The sequence below is a fragment of the Lontra canadensis genome, unplaced genomic scaffold (genome assembly GCF_010015895.1).
Source record: "Lontra canadensis isolate GAN:19392208 unplaced genomic scaffold, GSC_riverotter_1.0 scaffold30, whole genome shotgun sequence".
NCBI classification, from domain to species: Eukaryota; Metazoa; Chordata; class Mammalia; order Carnivora; family Mustelidae; genus Lontra; species Lontra canadensis.
The window spans coordinates 8,063,037-8,081,672 of record NW_022631024.1 but is presented as its reverse complement, the minus strand read 5'-3'; the positions used below and the strand labels follow the sequence as shown (position 1 = coordinate 8,081,672).

At 47.4% G+C, this 18,636-nt stretch overlaps 1 protein-coding gene and 1 long non-coding RNA gene across 3 annotated transcripts in view; both read right to left on the bottom strand.

Moving 5' to 3' along the window:
• Positions 1 to 554, bottom strand: part of GSN (gelsolin) — a 54,115-nt gene extending 53,561 nt beyond the window's left edge. The window contains exon 1 of the mRNA XM_032865763.1: positions 457 to 554. The gene's annotated coding sequence lies outside the window, so the exon portion shown is untranslated. The remainder of the gene's footprint in view (positions 1 to 456) is intronic.
• Positions 555 to 10,485: 9,931 nt separating this feature from the next.
• LOC116872533 overlaps positions 10,486 to 18,636 on the bottom strand; it is a 42,197-nt gene continuing 34,046 nt past the window's right edge. The window contains exon 4 of one of the 2 annotated variants that reach the window (XR_004383667.1): positions 10,486 to 10,559. This is a non-coding gene — a long non-coding RNA (uncharacterized LOC116872533). Of the gene's footprint in view, positions 10,567 to 18,636 lie in introns of both variants that reach the window. The other variant, XR_004383668.1, reaches the window with a different exon arrangement.

Sequence of the window (18,636 nt, the reverse complement as noted above, 5' to 3'; positions counted from 1 at the left end):
GGAGGGCTCCTCATCGCCCGGGGAGAGCAGGCAAAGGCATTATTACCTTGGAGTCAAGGATCCGCTGAGCAGACTCCCCGACGGAGCCACCGCCCAAACCGCGGACACGCGGCTACCTGCAAGCCCGGGTGGGGTACACCGAGTGCGGGGGTGACCCCGAGCCCAGTTCCCTCACCGGCGGGGGCGGGGTCAAGGTTAGCTCAGGTGCTCGCAACATAGCGGGGCCTGTAGGTGGAGGCCCGGCCCCCTTCCTCCCCTGCCCTAGCCCCCCAGTCCAACCCTTCTTGGTCCCCCGGAAGACCAGCAAGGTGAGGGAGGAAGCCCCTCTCCAGCGATGCCCCGCTGCCGGGACGAGCTCCAGACGCGGGCTCGCTCGCACCGCGGGTAATGGAGGAGAAGGACCCAGATGCCCGGGATCCCCAAGATGTCCGGGGCCGTGGCCGTCCCCGTCCCTACCTGCTGCTGAGGCGCTGGCGACGGCGGCTGCTGGGTCCAGCTGCGCTCAGCTGGTTCCGGACCGCGGGGCGGGGGCTCTGCGGTCGCTCCGACGCGGTGGGCAGGGCGCGGGCGGGAGCCGCCCTCGGGGCGGGGCGGGGCGGCCGGGCCGAGCGGGGCCGGGTAGGGGTGGGGAGGAGCGCTGGCCCCTGCCTGCAAGCTGCTGGGAAGACGACGACTCCGGCTCCGGGCTGGCATTCGTCGAGGGCACCCTGTGTCTCTTTACCAGACGCCTCTCTACCTCCCCGCAAAGAAGGCACCCGGCCCTCCTAGGAATAAACTTGAGTCTCGGAGCAAGGAGGGAAGATCTGCAGGAGGGTGGGGGGTGGGGTGGGGGAGCGACCCGGGGGAGCTCCCGGGCTGGCGGGGCTGCGCTGGGGCCGAAGAGCTCAGCTGGGGTGGGCAGCCTGCCATGCTCAGCTGGGATCCACTGAGGCAGATTTCAGCTTCAGTGAGTTCCGACTTCAGGAGGCAAAGCCCTCCTCAGGGGAGCGCGAAATGGGCTACCCGCAAAAGCAGGGGAGGTGTAGAGGCGGCAGCTAGACCCACTGGACCAAATGAAAGAGAGAAAGTTTCCCAACTTCATTCAGAATGAAAGAACAAGAAATGCCAGGCGCATCCCTGTCCTTAAAACAGAACCTAAAGAGGCTCTGGAGTCAAATGGCCTTGGTGGGAAATCCTGACACCAGTACTGTAACTTGGGACAAGTGACTTAACATTGGCAAAGTGTCGTTTCCTCATTTGTTAAGTGGATATAATAATTGCCTCTTCGTTGGGAAGACACAGGACTCTCAGCACAGTAGCCGGTTCTGTGGATTCTCCATAAATGGAAGTTCTTAGCCAGTGTGATGCCAGATATTATTTTAGGTGATGGATGAAATCCACATTGTCCAGAAGATGAGTGCAAAGTCACTTTTAAACAAATGCAGTATTCTCTCCATCTCAACAGCATCTCACATGTGTTGGAGAAACAGCCACGTGTGATGGCACAGGGCACAGGACGGCCTCCAGTAGTCCTGCTGCAAAGATGGGTTTTCCCAGGCCTCTCTCAGCGGCTCTGTGGCTCCAGGTGGGGAGGACTCCCAGAGCAGGAAACTGGACCAGATGACCACGATGTCTGTTCCCAGCCTGGTACTAGCAGCAGCCCCATGTTCAGCTGGAAATACCTCCTTCTCCCACAAGGTAAAATGTACCAAGTCAGTAATTGCCAGGTTCTGGGGATTGGAGCAAGAAAAGGTGGCATTCAAGGAGCAGAGGAGCCAGGAGCACCATACTCACTTCCTGGTCTTTCCTTCTTTTTTTCTTTTTTCTTTTGGTTTTTCCATTGAGTAACAGCCAGGGAAGTCACACAGCCTGGGGAATCCCAGCTCAGCAATTCCACTCACTCCTGCCTCCCTTTCTAAAATGCAAGTAATTACAGGAACCATTCTCTGGACACCTCTGGGTGTCTGGGTGTCTGTCTGGACATGCTCATGGGCTACCAACTTTTATCCTCACCTCCCCACCCATACCCCACCCCCCAGGTAGATGTTACCAGGTCTAGTTTTCAGATGAGGGGGCCAAGACACCTTTGGTTAAGAGAGATGGTTAAGTAGCGGTCCCAAGTTCACACAAGTAACAACAAACACACCTGAGTCCTTGGTCTTTCTCCTTTGCTCAATGTCTGATGTCATACACTGACACCTTTCCTGGCTTGGGAAACTCTACTCAGTCCTACTTTCCCTAAGAACTGAAGCAGGGCGCTCACCCCAAAGAAAGGCTACACTCTCCCTCTGACATTCTCTGATTTTTTCCAGAGGCTGCCTATGGCCCCTTGGGAGGCCGGTGAGGAGAAAGGCAAAAACACACGATTCAGCTCTGAGCTCTTTGATTATAAAACCTGGTGCACACATGCCCCAGATTTGCCTAGTGTATCATTTTCAACGCCAGCAGCTTCTCTCTGGCCAAGAAGGGTAAACCTCTGAATCTGTGTCTCCACTGAACTGGAGAATATCAGATTGAGATAAAGGGTATTTAGAGAACATCTGGTCCAAGCCCTCACTAAAGAAATGGGGAAACTGAGGCCAATGGAGCACAGGTTAACGGAGCACATATAACCCTCTAATTACTCTACTTGGTACTGGAGAAGCACGTGAGCACAAGCTGCCCCCAGAAATAATGAGAAATTATGAGCATGATGCCAATGATGAAAAGTAATACTTCAATTGGAGGGCCACGCAGATGCCTAGTGCTTTGCTTGGCAGACATTCACAGCTGGTCAGGATAGATCTTGGCCTGACCTTTTAGTCAAGGCCAAGTTGGCTTTGCAAGGATGCTAAGAAGTCTCCTCTGCCTTGGTATCTTCTTTCTTCAAAAAAAAATTTATTTATTTGAGAGAGAGTGTGTGAGAGAGAGACAGCAGGAGAGGGGGTAGCGTCAGAGGGAGAAGCAGACTCCCCACTGAGCAGGGAGCCCGATGCAGGACTCAATTCTGGGACTCCAGGATCATGACCTGAGCCAAAGGCACACCAGCCACCCAGGTGCCCCTCTGCCTTGGTATCTTATTCTCATTTCTTTCTAGACTCCTACTTGTACTCCTGTCCCCACTGGCTGTAGGCATTAGTGAGGCCTTTTTTGCTCTAGATCCTCACCTTCAGAGTGAAGAACTTCTTGTTTTGGATAACATGATCTCCTCTCATGGAAGAACTTTGAGGTACCCTTTTGCCAGAAGACTGCCTCCCCCTATCCTCCAGGAGTGGGGATGGGGAAAACAAAGGCCACAACCCAGGCTGTACAGTGGATAATTTGGGGTTGTTGGTCCCCCTTGGATGCCTCTCCCCATCCACAGGAGTGGCCCTCACTTGGCATCTATGTTTATATACTATCCACCCCACACCAAACACAGTTGATAGTATTAGGAGTAGACACCAGAACCAAGCAGGACTATCAGAATTTGGAAATAAAGTTTGGGATAGGGTGATTACGGTTAATTAGCTGGGCCTGTGAGGGCTAGCCATCTCTGAAGGCTAAGACCGCCATTTTGAGGTGACCACCTTCCACAGAGAAAGCCAGTGAGACCCACATGAAAAGGCAGGATGGATGTGGGTAAATCAATGTGGAGAAACTCAGAGAGGAGAAGGCTGGATTGTCCAGGGAAGAATTTGGGATCCACTCCGGTTCTTTTGCAGACCTCTCCTGATGCTAGCCTCAGAAAAGTAAGTTATTAGGACAGCATTTATTGAGCGCTGAATGCTTTCTAGCAGGTTCCTAGAAGCAGAGCACAAGATCAGGACTTTGTGCAAGCGACTGACTAAAGAGTGCTCTTCAGGGATCCTGCAGTATCCCAAAGAGACCTTGGGGCGCGATGTAGCTGGGCCTCAGGGTCAGCCCGGATGTTGGCCTGAGCACACAGAGTACCTGGAAAGTGCTTTTGACTCCATCACCCGTCTGCTCATCTGCTTCATTGTTCTGCCTCAAATCGGACAAGCATCTCTGCTTTCCACAAAATGGCTTTTACCAGCAGGGAGCTGGAATCTTTGTCTGTGGCCCACAGGCTAACTTGGGTCACATGCCTACCCTTTATCCAGTGACTCCAGCCAGAGAGAAAGGCTCATATTGCACAAACCTGGCTGCTCCCACTGTAACCTGCAGATGGAGAGAAAGGGGGAGGGAGAGCCAGGCAGAGAAGATAGGATCACTAGACAGAGGACTCAGCTGGGCTTGAAAGGCTGCAAAGAGTTAAGACTGGAGGTAAGGAATGGGACGGAATCTTCTGCTCTGGGCACAGAATAAGCAAAGGTATGGAGGACGGAGGAAGACAAGCCTGGAAGAAGGGGAGAAGCCTGGGTCCCTCCAGTAATGTGCTAGAGCTAGCTTCAATCAGCTCCCCTGAGCTGGCTATTAAGTCTCCAGGAATTTTGACAGCTGGTTGTTAAATGCAGCCTGTCCGCAGCTGCACACAGCTGGCCCGGTGACGGTGTCATAATAAAAATTAAAACTATAACTACCAGGTTTGGGGTGCTTACTGGTCACATTATGCCAATTTATTATGTCAATTAAGCCTTATAACTACCTCCAAGTTAGGTATAATCTTCAATTTTTCAAATACATTAAACAGGCTCAGAAAAGATAAGCAACTTGCTTATGTTTCTACGGCTGGGTGAGTTGGTCTGGAATCCGAGTCCAGGTGGGTCTCCAAAGCCCAGGTTCTTTCTGTAGCCAAAGAGAAGAACGTCAGGAGGAAGGTGAGGCTTCCTCCAGGCTTCCCATTCATGATCAGGAATTATTTAATTTCATCTTGATAAGATGCGGGCCTGATGTTCGGCCCCTCCCTACAACACTTCATATAATGCTTTATGACAACGCAATATTTCTATGGACCGTATCTGGAGTTGTTTAAGAAATGTAGATCTAGAAGAAGGATTATAAACTGCTGTGCTTCAGAAATAAGAAGTAATTCATAAAACCCCGTACACACATACACACACCCATACCAAAAAAAAAAAAAATCCTTGAGGCAGTGCTATTTTTGTATTCTTTTATGTACCCACAGAAGAAGTTCATGTTCTGTGTTTTTTCCTTACTTATTATTTACTTACTGCTTTTTTGAGTACGAGTTATGTGCCAAGTCCAGCGTTTAGGGCTAAGGGCATAGAGATGAATCAGCCATAGACTCAACCCTTACAGGGCCTGTGGCCAAGGAAACAGACAATTACAATAAGATGTTATAGGAACTATGATAGAGGAAGCTCGGGTAGGGTTGGAAGGAGGCTGGGGGATGCAGACAGGGTCCAAGAAGACTGCAAATAAGGAGATGGGCCAGGCCTTGTAGGACACCTCCCAGGGCCTCAGCTTCTTCATCTGATAACTGAGTCCACCTCCAGGAGTTGTAGAAAAATGAAATTATCCATGTCCACCATTTGCTGCATAGAAAGGGCTCTGTAAACAGTAGCTGGTATCATTAGGGGAACCCCATAGTAAAGGCACAGAGATGCTTAGGATGAGTGAGCATGCGCTAGCATGTCTGGAACACAGGGTACTTGCTCTGAGTTCGAGAAGATGGAACCAGGCAGCAAGAGGACAGCAGCACTCACAGGTGCCTGCCCCAGGCATTCACTCCCTGGACACTAACCGCAAATTCCTCAGATTGAAACTATTCTCATTCCCAGTTCCGAGAGGGAGAGATCGAGGCTCAGAGAGGTGAAGTCACTAGTTTACGTTGCACAGCTGGGAAAAGGCAGTGGTGGGACGAGAACTGATATTTCACTCCAAACCCAGTCTGAGACCGAGAGCGTGCCAGACTGAAGGGATGGGGCACTGGGAAGCTGTCCGAGGCTCTCATGCAGGAGACTGACACTGTTGGAGCCAGCTCAAGAAGAAGTTTCCAAGGAAGGGGACAGGGGCCCACTGGCCCCACAGCCCGGGCTGGCCAGGGATTTAGCAGAAGAGCTGGCTTTTGTTCTAGATGAATCACCCCAGCTGTTTGTGGAAGCCCAGCCCCACTCTTCTGGGCTCAGCAGACCAGAAGGCATTCAGCTGTCCCCTCAGGTCACCAGTGGGGTGGGAGGGGGCAGTACTCTGTCCACTGGACTGCACCATTTACAGAGAGTTATATTATCACAACACGAAACAATGGGCTTTTTTTTTTTTTTTTTTTTTTTAAATCTTGTGCTGCATCTCCGGCCACAAGTTGTAATGGAAACACAATCAGGCCAGCAAAGCATTACCTTCTTTGGAACACCGAGAAGCTAAAAAAAAATAAAAATAAAAACCACCCATAATAGCTGATTGGATTAAGGTTTTAGTCAAAAGCTGGCCTGGGTCCTCCACTCTGTGCCTCCTCCTTTCCCTTCTCCCTATTCTGTTGTGTTTCTCTCTTTCTCCCCGGGCCCCCCTCTTCCTCCCTCTCCTCTTCTTTCTCACCACGATTACTGCACTGGTAGCACTTTGCTGGAATCCAAAGAGCGTTGCCTGGGGAATTCAGACACCTGAGTTCACTCTGTGTCCTGCCTTCTTCTTGCAGAATGATCCAGGGCAAGTCACTCACTCCTCTGGGCCTCCATGATCCCATCTGCAAACTGGGATGGTAGAAGTAACAACCCCCACCCCAGGAGGGGTTAGACCTGGCTCACAAAACCAGGGATTTTTCAGCCCCTGCTTCTGCTGCACTGGCCCCAAGGAGAGCTGGAGGGCATCCGCCTCCTAAGATCTAGTTAACTGTCCTTCACAACATTAGACTTTAGGTCCAATCACTCTAGCTTGTCTCATCTCACATCTGCCATTTCTAGACATTCACATCTGACATTCAGACACTCACAGTGCAAATGTAATCATTTCACTTCTTTGTTTTCCAAATCAAAGCCACAGACTTGAGAAACCCAAGTTTCTCAAGTGTTTCCCTGATGGAGCTTTTTGCTCCTCCTGAATGTTCCCAAACTCCAAGGCTGAAGCGCCCCAGCAGGGACAGGGTCAGCCCACATCCACAGCAAGCAGTAGTCTAGAGTTCTGCTTGCTCCCTGGTGCACCATCTTGCTATTTTACCCCAACCTCAGACAAATGACCCTGCAGATCCAGGTCCCTGGGCAGGTGCCAGGGACCTCCATGAGCTGTCCTTCTGCCTCACTGCCTAGCCCAGAAACACACTTGAGTTACTCCTACAAGTTACTCCTACAGCCATCCTACAAGGTCCTGTCCTGCCAGTCTCCATACCAAAATCTGTCTGCAGACTCGCCCTTAGGGAATTCCAACGTCCCTCTTTTTTTTTCTCCAAATGCCCTGCGTGTCCCCCTTCAAGGATGAGGGAGCAACCTTCGGGCAACTAAAGGTGAATTACCCCAAGAGGACTTTTAAGTTCCTTTTTCTCTAGAAATGAAAAAAGAAAAACAGTTACATCTTCAGCAAGCAACTTATGAACCCCTTTTAAAGTATACAATGGAATCATGGCACGAAATACAATAGGTTTGGTTTTCTGGAACCCATGAAAAGCTACAGGAATCTTATGTGGCAAGGGCCATGGTTTGGAGAGCTTTACATTTTGTCCACATCCAGACAAATACCAGCTTCGTCTGCCTGGTACTGGCGGCCACATAGACCTGGCCTTGCTTTGTTTCTCCAGCTTCATCTCATCTCCTCCCACCTCTGCCACTGAATCACCTTCTGCTCTCCCAGTCTGAGTGGATCCTACCTTCTGTCAGCGAAATCTCAGTTCTCTCTCTTGGGACTGCCCATCTCCACGTTCCCCCCTTTGACTCTTTCCTACATGTACAGACTCGGTTTGGAGGGACCCTCCTTGGCAAAGCCTTCCCTGACTGCTCTGGGCTGTATCATCTTAGCTGACCCTCCTGGCTCCCACAGTCCCCTGTGATGTGTCCATCAGAGCACCAACTGGAAAATCTGTCCTGTTATTCTTCATCCCAGAGCACTGCTTAATCCCCTTATACATGATGGTTATTTTTAATTATTTAATTACCAGATTGTTTACTGTCTCCACCATGATACTATGAGCTCATTCTCTTCTTGCCTGTGAAAGTGCCCAGCACAGCAACCTAGACAGAGCAGACCCTCACTACACACTCACCAGATTGAAGTGAAATGGCACTAATGACACTGTGTTATAATTTCTAGCCCTACCAACAAACCCCTCATGGGCAGGGACCAGGTCTGCCTGGCCATTTGCTCTTTGTGCCCAGCACAGAACTTGGCACATGACAGGTTAGGAGATGTGGCATGAATGAATGAATGAGTGAAATGAGCAAAATTAATTAAGAAAAATTAGTTAACATAAAGGCAGGGTGAACAAATGATCAAATAAAGGAATTCCAAACAACTTTTCTGAAACAACCAATTGATAGCTGTTATTTTCACTGTTTGAAATAAATATAAGTTTCCTCTCTTGATTCTGTTCACTGGTACTGTTGGAAAAAAAAATCATAATGGAGTCGGTCAAGGCTAACCTTTAAAAAACAATCACCACAGAAATCCAATGACTGGAGCAGCCTCTTAATGAATAGGCAAGACACTGATATCAATTTACATTAATTAGTAAGGCTAAGATGCCCTCTTAAAACGTCTGCTTCCTTAACCTTCTAGATTTGTATCAGATGTCACCCCTTAGCTTTTCCAAGTTTCATATTTAAAAGAAAAAGATTATTCCCTATAACAACACTGATGTGTGTGTAAGGGGGGGGCACTACTGTTTCTTCTCTACTATTCCCACAGAACTTCACTTCTGAAACCAAATGTGAGGGGTTTTCCCCACACTGACCAATTCTGTGATTCCAGGTGGGTGTCCTACAATTCAGTTCAGGTCTGACACTGTCTGGAGATAGTATCAGAGCCCACCCGCAGGTTAGGGTTGGTTTCCACAAAACTGTCCCCACCCCACTTCGGATGCCAATCACTAGCATAGGTCTCCGGGCTGTAAACTAAAGGTTCCTACCCATTCTCAGGTTCGATAACTTACTAGACCGGTTCACAGAACTCAGGAAAACGGTTGACTTACTAGGTTACCAGTTCCTTATAAAGGAGACAACTCAGGAGCACCCAGATAAAGGCTTGCATAGAGCCAAGTGTGGAGGAAGGACAAGGAGCGTCCATGCCCTCCCGAAGGACTAAGCTCTCAGCACCTCCATGTATTCAGCAAACTGTAAGCACCCCGAACCCCACAGTGTGGGGATTTTTATGGGGGCTTTATCATGTGGGTACCATCAATTATTAACTCAGTCTCTAGTCCTTCTCCGCCCTTCAGGGGCTGGTGGGGTGGGGATGAAAGTTCCAAGTTTCTATTCATGCCTTGGTCTTTCTGGTGACCAGCCCCCACCTGAGGCTCTCTAGGAGCCCACCAAGAATCTCCTCCTTAGAACAACAGATGCTCCTATGGACTGGGAAATTCCAAGGGACTTAGGAGCCCTGCATCAGAAACTAGGGTCAAAGAACAAATATTATAACAAAAGATGTTCTTAGCACCTTTATCACTTCGGAAATTACAAAGGTTTTTGGATCCCTGGCCAGAAGCCAGGAACAAAGACCAAAATATCTATTACTTGTTATGTCCCCATATCACAGTGTTTGTTCCATAACCTATGTATATTTAAATGCTCATGATATCAAAAATACAGCAACGACTTAAAATGTCTTCAATATAGTCTTTAGTTTTGGGGCATCTGGGTGGCTCAGTCGGTGAAGTGGCCTGCTCATGATTTCGGCTCAGGTCATGATCTCAGGGTGGTGGGATCAGAATCTGAGCTCAGCCCGAAGTCTGTTTGTCCCTCTCCCTCCCCCTCTGCTCCCCACTGCGCACCCCCCCTCCGCCCCTGGCATGCACACGCTCTCTTCTTTCTAAAATAGATAAATAGGGGCACCTGGGTGGCTCAGTTGGCTCAGTTGCTTAAGCATCTGCCTTGGGCTTGGGTGATGATCCCAGGGTCCTGGAATTGAGCCCCATGTTGGGCTCCTTGCTCAGCAGGGAGCCTGCTTCTCCTTCTGTCCCTCCCCTCCACTTTCTCTCTCTCTCTCTCAAATAAACAAATAAAATCTTTAAAAATAAATAACTAAGTAAATAAATAAAATCTTAAAATATACATATAGTCTTCAGTTTTAAGTAAAGTAGTCATATTTCCTCAGCTTTCCTAAAGTCAGAACACAGCAACTGATACAGGACTGACAATAATCAGAAACTTAAACTCGGGATGTTCTAGAATTTTCTAGATGGGAAGTCAGCACACCCACAGTTATTTCTCTTTTTACATAACTGTAACCACCGTCTCTAAATGATCATACGCACAGCTTTCTTCCGCCTCATTAGATTATTTAGCAAATGTTTTCCCCTATTGTGATATATTCTTTATTTTTTCCTCTGAAAAAAATCATCTAACCTCCTCACCCTCACCTGTAATCAGCTGTAATCACTTCCTCTCTTACCACACCTCGCCAGGGCTCTGGAGAGTTCAGTGGCTGGGAGGAGGCTTTCTGGCAGGTGAGAGGGAACGCTCTGGAGTAACACACCTTCATGGAACTCTGGCTCTGCCACTTGCTTGTTGTGCCACCTTGGGCAGGCTCCTTGTCATCTGGACCCTCAGTGTTCTCATCTGTAAACTGGAAACAATAGTGCCTTATGCAGAGGTGGCGTAAGGATTCACTGGGTTTTAAAAAATGCACGTGCGATTAGTCATCCAGTGCCTGGCACACAGTGGCTCTTAATAAGAAAGAGTCGCTGTCATTATTGCTATCACCCTTCCTCTACTTTGCTTTTCCATGGCATTCATACACCATCATTACATAAATGTCACCAAATGGTTTCCTGTTCTTTTCTCTTAGAGGTAAGGCTATCAGTACATCCTCAGGTAGACCACCTCCCCCCCACCCCCCCACCCCCCCACCCACCAATGATCTCTTCAGATTACAGTGCCAGGAAGAGCCAGCATGACCGCCCAGCTGCTTCCTCTCTCTGCCTGGTGAGCTCCTGATTCTGTTCAAGCCTCACCTTCGCAAGGCCTTCTCTGACCCCCGGAGGGTGAATCTCCCTGGCCCCACTTCACCTTGAACATACCACTCCTTCACAGGGCCTCTCCCTCCAACTCAATTTCCACCTGGCCCCAGAGGACTTTCCTGGGAAGACATGTCCTGCACTGCGTAGGAAAACAGATGGGCAAGTGGAATAGTTATCATTCTCTTTGAGCCAGTGGTTCCACAGCCAGGAATTTCTTTTAACAGGTGTGCTCCAAAAATGTGCAAAATGGTGTACGTACAGGGTTATCAGGGCAGTGTTCCCTACAGTAGCAAAAAAACTTGAAATCAGCTACCTGTCCATCAGTCGAGGATTATGTAAATAAATTATGTAATAGGCAGTCACTGGAATATCATTCCCAAACTATACCTTTAAGTGAAAAAAAAATGGTGCAAATCAACATGTATGGACTGTCAACACGTATGTGTGAAGAATAATAAGGAAGAGAAAGAACAGACAGAAGTGTTTGCTTGAACTTATATAAAATACTTTGTAAGTATACATAAGAAACTGGTGACGTGGGTCGCCTCTGGGGAGAGTTCCAGTGGCTGATGGATGGGGCTTAGAGGAGATTTTCTGTATATACCTATTGTGGCCTTTGAATTTCTTTCTTTCTTTTTTTTTTTTTTTTAGGATTTTATATATTTATTTGACAGACAGAGATCACAAGTAGGCAGAGGCAGCCAGAGAGAGAGGAAAGGAAGCAGGCTCCCTGCTGAGCAGAGAGCCTGATGTGGGGCTCTATCCCAGGACCCCGGGATCATAACCTGAGCTGAAGGCAGAGGCTTTAACCCACTGAGCCACCCAGGCACCCCCGGCCTTGGAATTTCTAAACCATGTAAATCATCATCTATTCAAAGTAATAACAATAACAAAGAAAACACAGGTTGTGAGACACAAAAATATTGCTAGATGAGCTTATTACTAAAGAGATAGTAGAAGAATTCACCTCCTGCAGAAAATTGCTCTTAGGTTGAGGAAAAAGCCTTATAAGGGCCTTCCTGTTGTGCCCAGAGCCCAGTCTGGAGGGGAAAGGTTAAAATCATTAGATAGTAAAGGATGACCTCTTTGGGTGAAGAGGTAGTTCTGGTTTGAAGCAGATCTTGACCCAAGGAAACTGGAGTCTGGGGGCACTGGGAACTGGGGGAGAGAAAAGGAAAGAAAAAGGTCTAAATAAGAATAAGAAATAAGAATGGGCCCTCAGGGCTGAGATGGCTCCCCGTCATGGTGTGAGGTTGAAAGCCTTTAGGGCTAGTGACTCTTGTTTTAGGGGGAGCCAAATCTTTCTCTTGTGTGAGTGGCAGGATGGGAAAGCTCAGGCTGGCTTAGAATCAAGCCAGCATGTAGCTGCCTCCCTTTCTTTGTCTCTAACTATTTTCTCTCCTGTTATGCAGCTTCTATGTTGAGTCCTCCCCACCCTTAAGAATAGAGAAATCTTTTCCCTTTTTGGTCTGTTTGTATCAATTGCTGATGACCTAGAATGTAGACTTAATAGATCATCCACTCTTCTGTTAAAGAACTAGACAACAGGAACTAGAACAGAGAAAGAAGGAAGTACTATGGAGGAGACCAAAGGGAGAATGCAAGATTTAGAGATCAGAGGATTGGAGGAAGGGAAGAAAGTGACGGGGGAGTTTGCCACAAGTTCCCCACTAGTCTGGTTGCTGATCCGGGCCAGTTTACTAAAAAGGAGGAAGACCCAAAGATCAGTTGAGGCAGGTGAATGAAACTAGCAAGGAAGGCTTCAAGGGACGTTGTTTGAGCATCAAGGAGCAAGGCGAGCACAGAGGCGTTGTCACAGATCACTCAGCTATGACCACAGAGAGGACCTCCTGTTACCCACACCAAACTGGCCTATGCACACTGTTTCCATGTGGACAGCCAGTGGATGGATCACTCCATTAGCATTGGTAACTTACTGGATGCTTGCCTACCCATACCATGTGATTTCGGCATGAACCTGCTCACTTATTCCAGGTGACAGATACCTACATCATGCCCGAGGACAAAATCTGTAAGCCCAAAGCAAGTAATGAGACCCCGGACTCAGTGATGTGGTAACAAGAAAGCTCTGGACATCTGTCCTAGGTGGTTGAAGGAGAAAAAGAAAAGTGGGAGCTGAACTGAATTGAGCTCAAACCCTTCTGAGATGGGACAGTGGTTAATGACACTGTGGGCTCTACACGAATGGGGATGATCTGGACAGCACAATGCTACTCACCAGCCTATCAACTTTTAAGGGCTACCCTCTACCTCTAGGGTAAATTCCAAATTTCTCAGCCTGGTGTATCAGGATAGGCGAACTTCTGCTGCAGTAACAAATGAACCCCCAAATCCTAATGGCTTCACACAACAAAAGTTTATTTCTTGGTCATGGTACACATCCCATGCATGTGCCCCACACAATCCCTCAAGAAGCTAGACTGATCGAGAAGCCACCATCCTACAGCTGCACCAGTTGGAACAAACGGCCTCCCAGTCACTGTGGCAAGGCAGGAAGGCTAAGGGAGAACATGCCTTTTTTTTTTTTTTTTTAAGATTTTATTTTTTTTAAGATTTTATTTATTTATTTGACAGAGAGTGAGATCACAAGTAGGCAGAGAGGCAGGCAGACAGAGGGGGAAGGAGGCTCCCTGGAGCCCAATGCGGGGCTCTATCCCAGGACCCTGAGATCATGACCTGAGCAAAGGCAGACACTTAACTGACTGAACCACCCAGGCACCCCAAGATTATTTTTATTTATTTGACAGTGAGAGAGAGAGAGAGCTCGCACAAGTAGACAGAGCAGCAGCCAGAAGAAGGAGAAGCAGGCTCCCCACTGAGCAAGGAGCCCGATGTGGGGCTTGATACCAAGACCCTGGGATCATGACCCAAACCCAAGGGAGCTGCTTAACTGACTGAGCCACCCAGGCACCCCAAAACTTGCTTTTTAAAATACTTTAGCCAAGAACTGCCATGTGTGACTTCCATTTACAGCCCACTGGTAAACCTAGTCACGTGGTTCTCTCCAAGTGCAAGAAGACCTGGAGATATTGGGGTGGAATTTTCTCTCAGCTTCCCAGCACGTCCTTGAAGCACGCAGCCCCATACCTTTGCTTAGTATGCAGGTTCCTGAATATAGAATGCCGCTTTCTCCTCTTCCCCATCTGCCAACATTCTACTTCTCCTTTTCAGCCCAGCTCAAATGCTACCTTCTCCATTCCTGATCCCTCAGGAATACAGTTAATTGACCCTTTTCAGTTCTGCCACATCTATTTTTATATACTTCCCTTAGCACTTAGGGTCCGTGGGACGGACTTCCTGGCATGTTTTGCAGTGCCTGGAACATTATGGGCACAAGACAAATATTGGTTTAATAAATGCTTTTTGTTTAGAACTTTTCAGACAATAATTTAATTGTATGTCTTTCTCCACACCCATCCACCCACTCACAAGAGGTTGTGAACTCTGGTTGATACAGACTAAACTTTTTAAAAATTTGTATATGTTTTTTAAAGATTTTATTTATTTCAGAGAGAGAGAGAGAGTGAACACTAGAGAGAAAGAGCAAACATGAGGCAGAGGAAGAGGGAGAAGCAGGCTCCCCACTGAGCAGGGAGCCCATTGTGGCGCTCTATCCCAGGACTCTGGGATTGTGACCTAGAGGCAGACATTTAACTGACTGAGCCACCCAGGCGCCACACAGACTAAATTTAATTTATCTCCACTCCCCCGTTACCTACCAACACTGAGAACGTTTCCAGCAAATGTTTTGGAGAGAATTGACCAATTTGTTCTATACTTAATTTTGAATAATGAATTTAAAAATAATTGCAAATAGGTCTTTTAAAAATGAGCAACTGCTATGTGTATGCTATCCTTCAATTAAAAAAGTTACTCTAAAAAACGAACGGTGGGGGTGCCTGGGTGTCTCAGTCGGTTGGGGTCTGACTGATTCTTGGTTTCAACTCAGGTCATGATCTCATCATGGTTGTGGGATGAGCCCTGAGTCCGGCTCTGAGCTCAGTGTAGATTCAACTTCGGATTCTTTCTCCCTCTGCCTCCCCTCTGACCTTCCCGTGATCTCTCTTTCTCTCTCTAAAAGAAATAAACAAAATCTTTAAAAAATAAAAAACAAACAACAGTGATGAGCAAAAAAAGGAAGTATTTAGAGAGTAAATTGCACAAACACTTCCAGACAGACACTTCCAGGAGGTTCGATCATTGTAACAGCGTCTGTAGACAACAGTACTGAAGTCCCTTTGGGGACAGTAACGTTGCCTGGAGCCAGCTAAAGCAAAAGGGAACCCAAGTGTAGAAACATGATTGTCTCAGGATCAGGTGCAGTCAGGTACCTGAGTGCTGGGGGAGCATGCACATCCCTCTTTTCTTCTTTCGTCTCTGCTTCTCTTTGAGCATATACTTCATTATTCTTACTTCCTAAAAATCAGCTTTTTCTCCTTCTCAGAAAACAGCCACTCGAACCATCAACCAACAGCTAGCTATCTACTGGCCAACTCCTTTCCAGAAGGCAGGAGCTCCATCCAATTTCAAGACCCTGGGGAAGGGCTCTGATTGGCCCAGCGTGACCACGTGCCCAGCTGGCCCAATCGCGACCGCAGCAGGGTGGAGAGTTCCCCCACCACCCCCCATCCCGGGGCTATTTCTCAGCCTGACCTTCTACATAGAGTTACCAAGCACCCGAAAACCGGGCCTGGGAAGAAAAAGCTGCTGCTGCCCACCTAAAATCGGAAAAGGGAGAAGCATTCTTGAGAAATTTGTTTCACGGAGAGATAACATAATAAATATAAATGGATAGTCTGAAAAGAACGAATGAAAAGGACACAGGATTGAGGAAGAAACTAAAATGGCAGGAACCACTTAAAGTTGCTGTTATCCCCCAAATCTCTTGTGAAATAGCTCTCCGCCCCCCCAGCTCCGTTGCCTCAGGTCTTACCTTATCATCTTAGGTCTGAATTGTTGCAACAGCTTAACTGTGCTCAGTGCCTCCTGACCATTCACCATACCAGCTTCCAAATGATCTTTCTTTAAATGACTTGGGATCCTGTCATTTCCCTGCTTAAAACCCTTCGGTGGCCCCCATCACCTTCCAAACCTCCTAGCACAGACTTCAAGGCCTTCCTTGGTCTAGCACCAGCTTCACCCCACTCTCCTTCCCTAGACACCATCACTCCTCACCAGCTCAGTGCTTTCCTATCTTCTCAAGCGTTTACTCTCTCTGGTCCCTCTGCTCAGGGTGCTCTTCTCCTCACCATTATTTCTGCCTGGTGATGGGGTCCAGTTAAATGTCTTCCCTCCCTCTGTGATGGCTCCACGTTGTGTCTGGTTTTAGTTCTGGAGACATCTGTCTCCTCCACTCTGTTCTTTCAAAGCGCTAACCATGTCTCATTTATCTTCAAATCCCCAGTTCCAAGCCTAGAGCCTGAGTCATAGTAGAAATCAACACATGCACATAGAAAGACGTAAGGAGAGAAGGAGGGAGAAGGGAAGGGAAGAGAAAGGGCTAGAGGAAGGACAGAGGGAGGGAGGGTGGAATGGAAGGAGGAAGGGAGGAGGGAAGCATTAAGACCTTGTTTTCTCCTCTATGTTTTCTCCTCTATGACCAACTTGGACAGGTCAGGGCACTTCTCTGAGACTCCATTTCCTCCTTTATAAAATCACATCTATCCTACCTAACTCATAGGTTTATTGGAGATCAAGTAAGAAAAGAATGGAGAAGCACTTTATTTCTATGCAAACATTCATTCGTTATTATTAATTGGCTGTTGTGTAGTATTTATTCTAACTACCTAAACACTGCAGTGTTAGTGGACCACCTTTGTTGGTCAGGGCTCCCTTGCAGGGGTAGGAGTCAGGGGTAGTGAGGTAGATTTGGTTATGTTTATCAGTGACTTATTGCCAGAATCTTGTGAATCAAGTGGTGCTGACACTGTGATTCACTAGGATCACAATGTAACAAGTGAGTTAATTTGATGCCAGTATTCTATTTAGGATCACTTTCATACTTATTAAATCTTGGGTCCTGATTTTAATGAAAAACAAGGAATAGCCATAGCCACTGACCATTACTAATGATTTAACTCAAACAAATCTCTACTTACTTCTCACTCAAGATTCTGGATCAGTTTAGTTGGAAAGTGGCTTGAGCTGGATGCTGCAATGGGAGATGATGAAAAACTGCTTCGGTTTGCAACTACTTATCCATGGGAATCAGGATTTTCTCAATACTGTGCAACCAGAATAGAAGGCAGGGGGGAATTAGAAGCTGCACAGATGGAAGGCTCCAGCTGTCATGCTGCAGTTGTCTAGTAGACCAGGTGGGGCCCGATGGTGTGGTAGGAAATAGAACAATGTGGGACAAATGTTGAATGGTGGTGTGGCAAGGGTTCTCTTAGGTGGGAGTGAAGAGATACTTGAGTGCTAGTACAGCCCCTTCCCGCCCCTGCTGCCCCAAGGTCATGGCTTGAGCACCTGTGGCCTGGCTGGTTCCTAACTCCTTGGGGACTGTACTGGCCATTGAACTTGAGCTTGCCTCTGTGAGTAACCCAGGAGCAGCAGAAAGCCAAGTCTCCTCACTTGTATCCTTGTCACATGCTGTCTTCTGCATTGCTAATTTGCTTTAGTCAACCGAAGTAAAGCCTGTCCAAGTCATCATTCTCACCCATCTCTATATCCTCTCTAAACTTCATGATCTGGCCTGACTCAACTAGATAACTTTTGTCTGTCTGCCCAGTTACTTCCCACCCCCACACCTCTGGGAATTGCTCTTGCCACCCCCTCCATTCACGGGAACACCACGGAAAAAACAGGATCAGCCATTCTGCATACACCTTGGACTCTGGCCATGATTAACCTAGAATTAGGCCCTTCCTCTTGGATAGGACAACCTCAGCTTCTGGACCAATCAAACCCCTCCTCCAGAATTTTTGGAACAGGGTCTGGCGGGGTGGGAGTGGGGGCATCAGGCTTTATCTGGAGGCTGAGAAACTATGAATGTGCATGTGTTCTATGGTGTTGACTGGAAAATGAAGAAAGCTGGTCTGTGACGTGATAGAGCAGTGAGATTCGAGATGGAGACAGAATACTGCCAGACTTTAGATTCTGAACTATGCTTCTCCTGCATCTCAGTGGCATTTCTGTGCTAGAATTCCATGAGATTGCCCTGAATGCCCAAAATAAATTTCCAAATCTTGCCTAAGCTAAGCCAAGTTTTCTATTAGTTGCAGACAAAGAAGTCTCATGTATATACATTGAGAAACTCCAATTTCAGTTTTCTTCCTTCAAAACTTCCTCATTTTCTCACTAACTAGCTTTATAATTAGCCAGTTTAACAAATTTGAATTTCTGCAAATGAAATATCTATCAGTTAATTTGGATGCTTCTGACTTCAGGCTTGCATGCTTATGGTCACAAGGTGGTCCTTTTTTAGTATGAAAAAAAATTTTTAAATCATTTAAAAATAGAAAGAGTAGTATAATGACTCCAACCTACTCATCACCCAGCACTCACAGCTATCACTATATAGTCCCTCTGAATCATCTACACATTCACATGCCTTTCCCCTCCCCTCAGATCATCCTGAGGCAAGTCCTCAACATGGCATTATTTCTTCTGTAAAATATTTCAGCATCTATCTCTAAAAGATACAAACTCTTTTT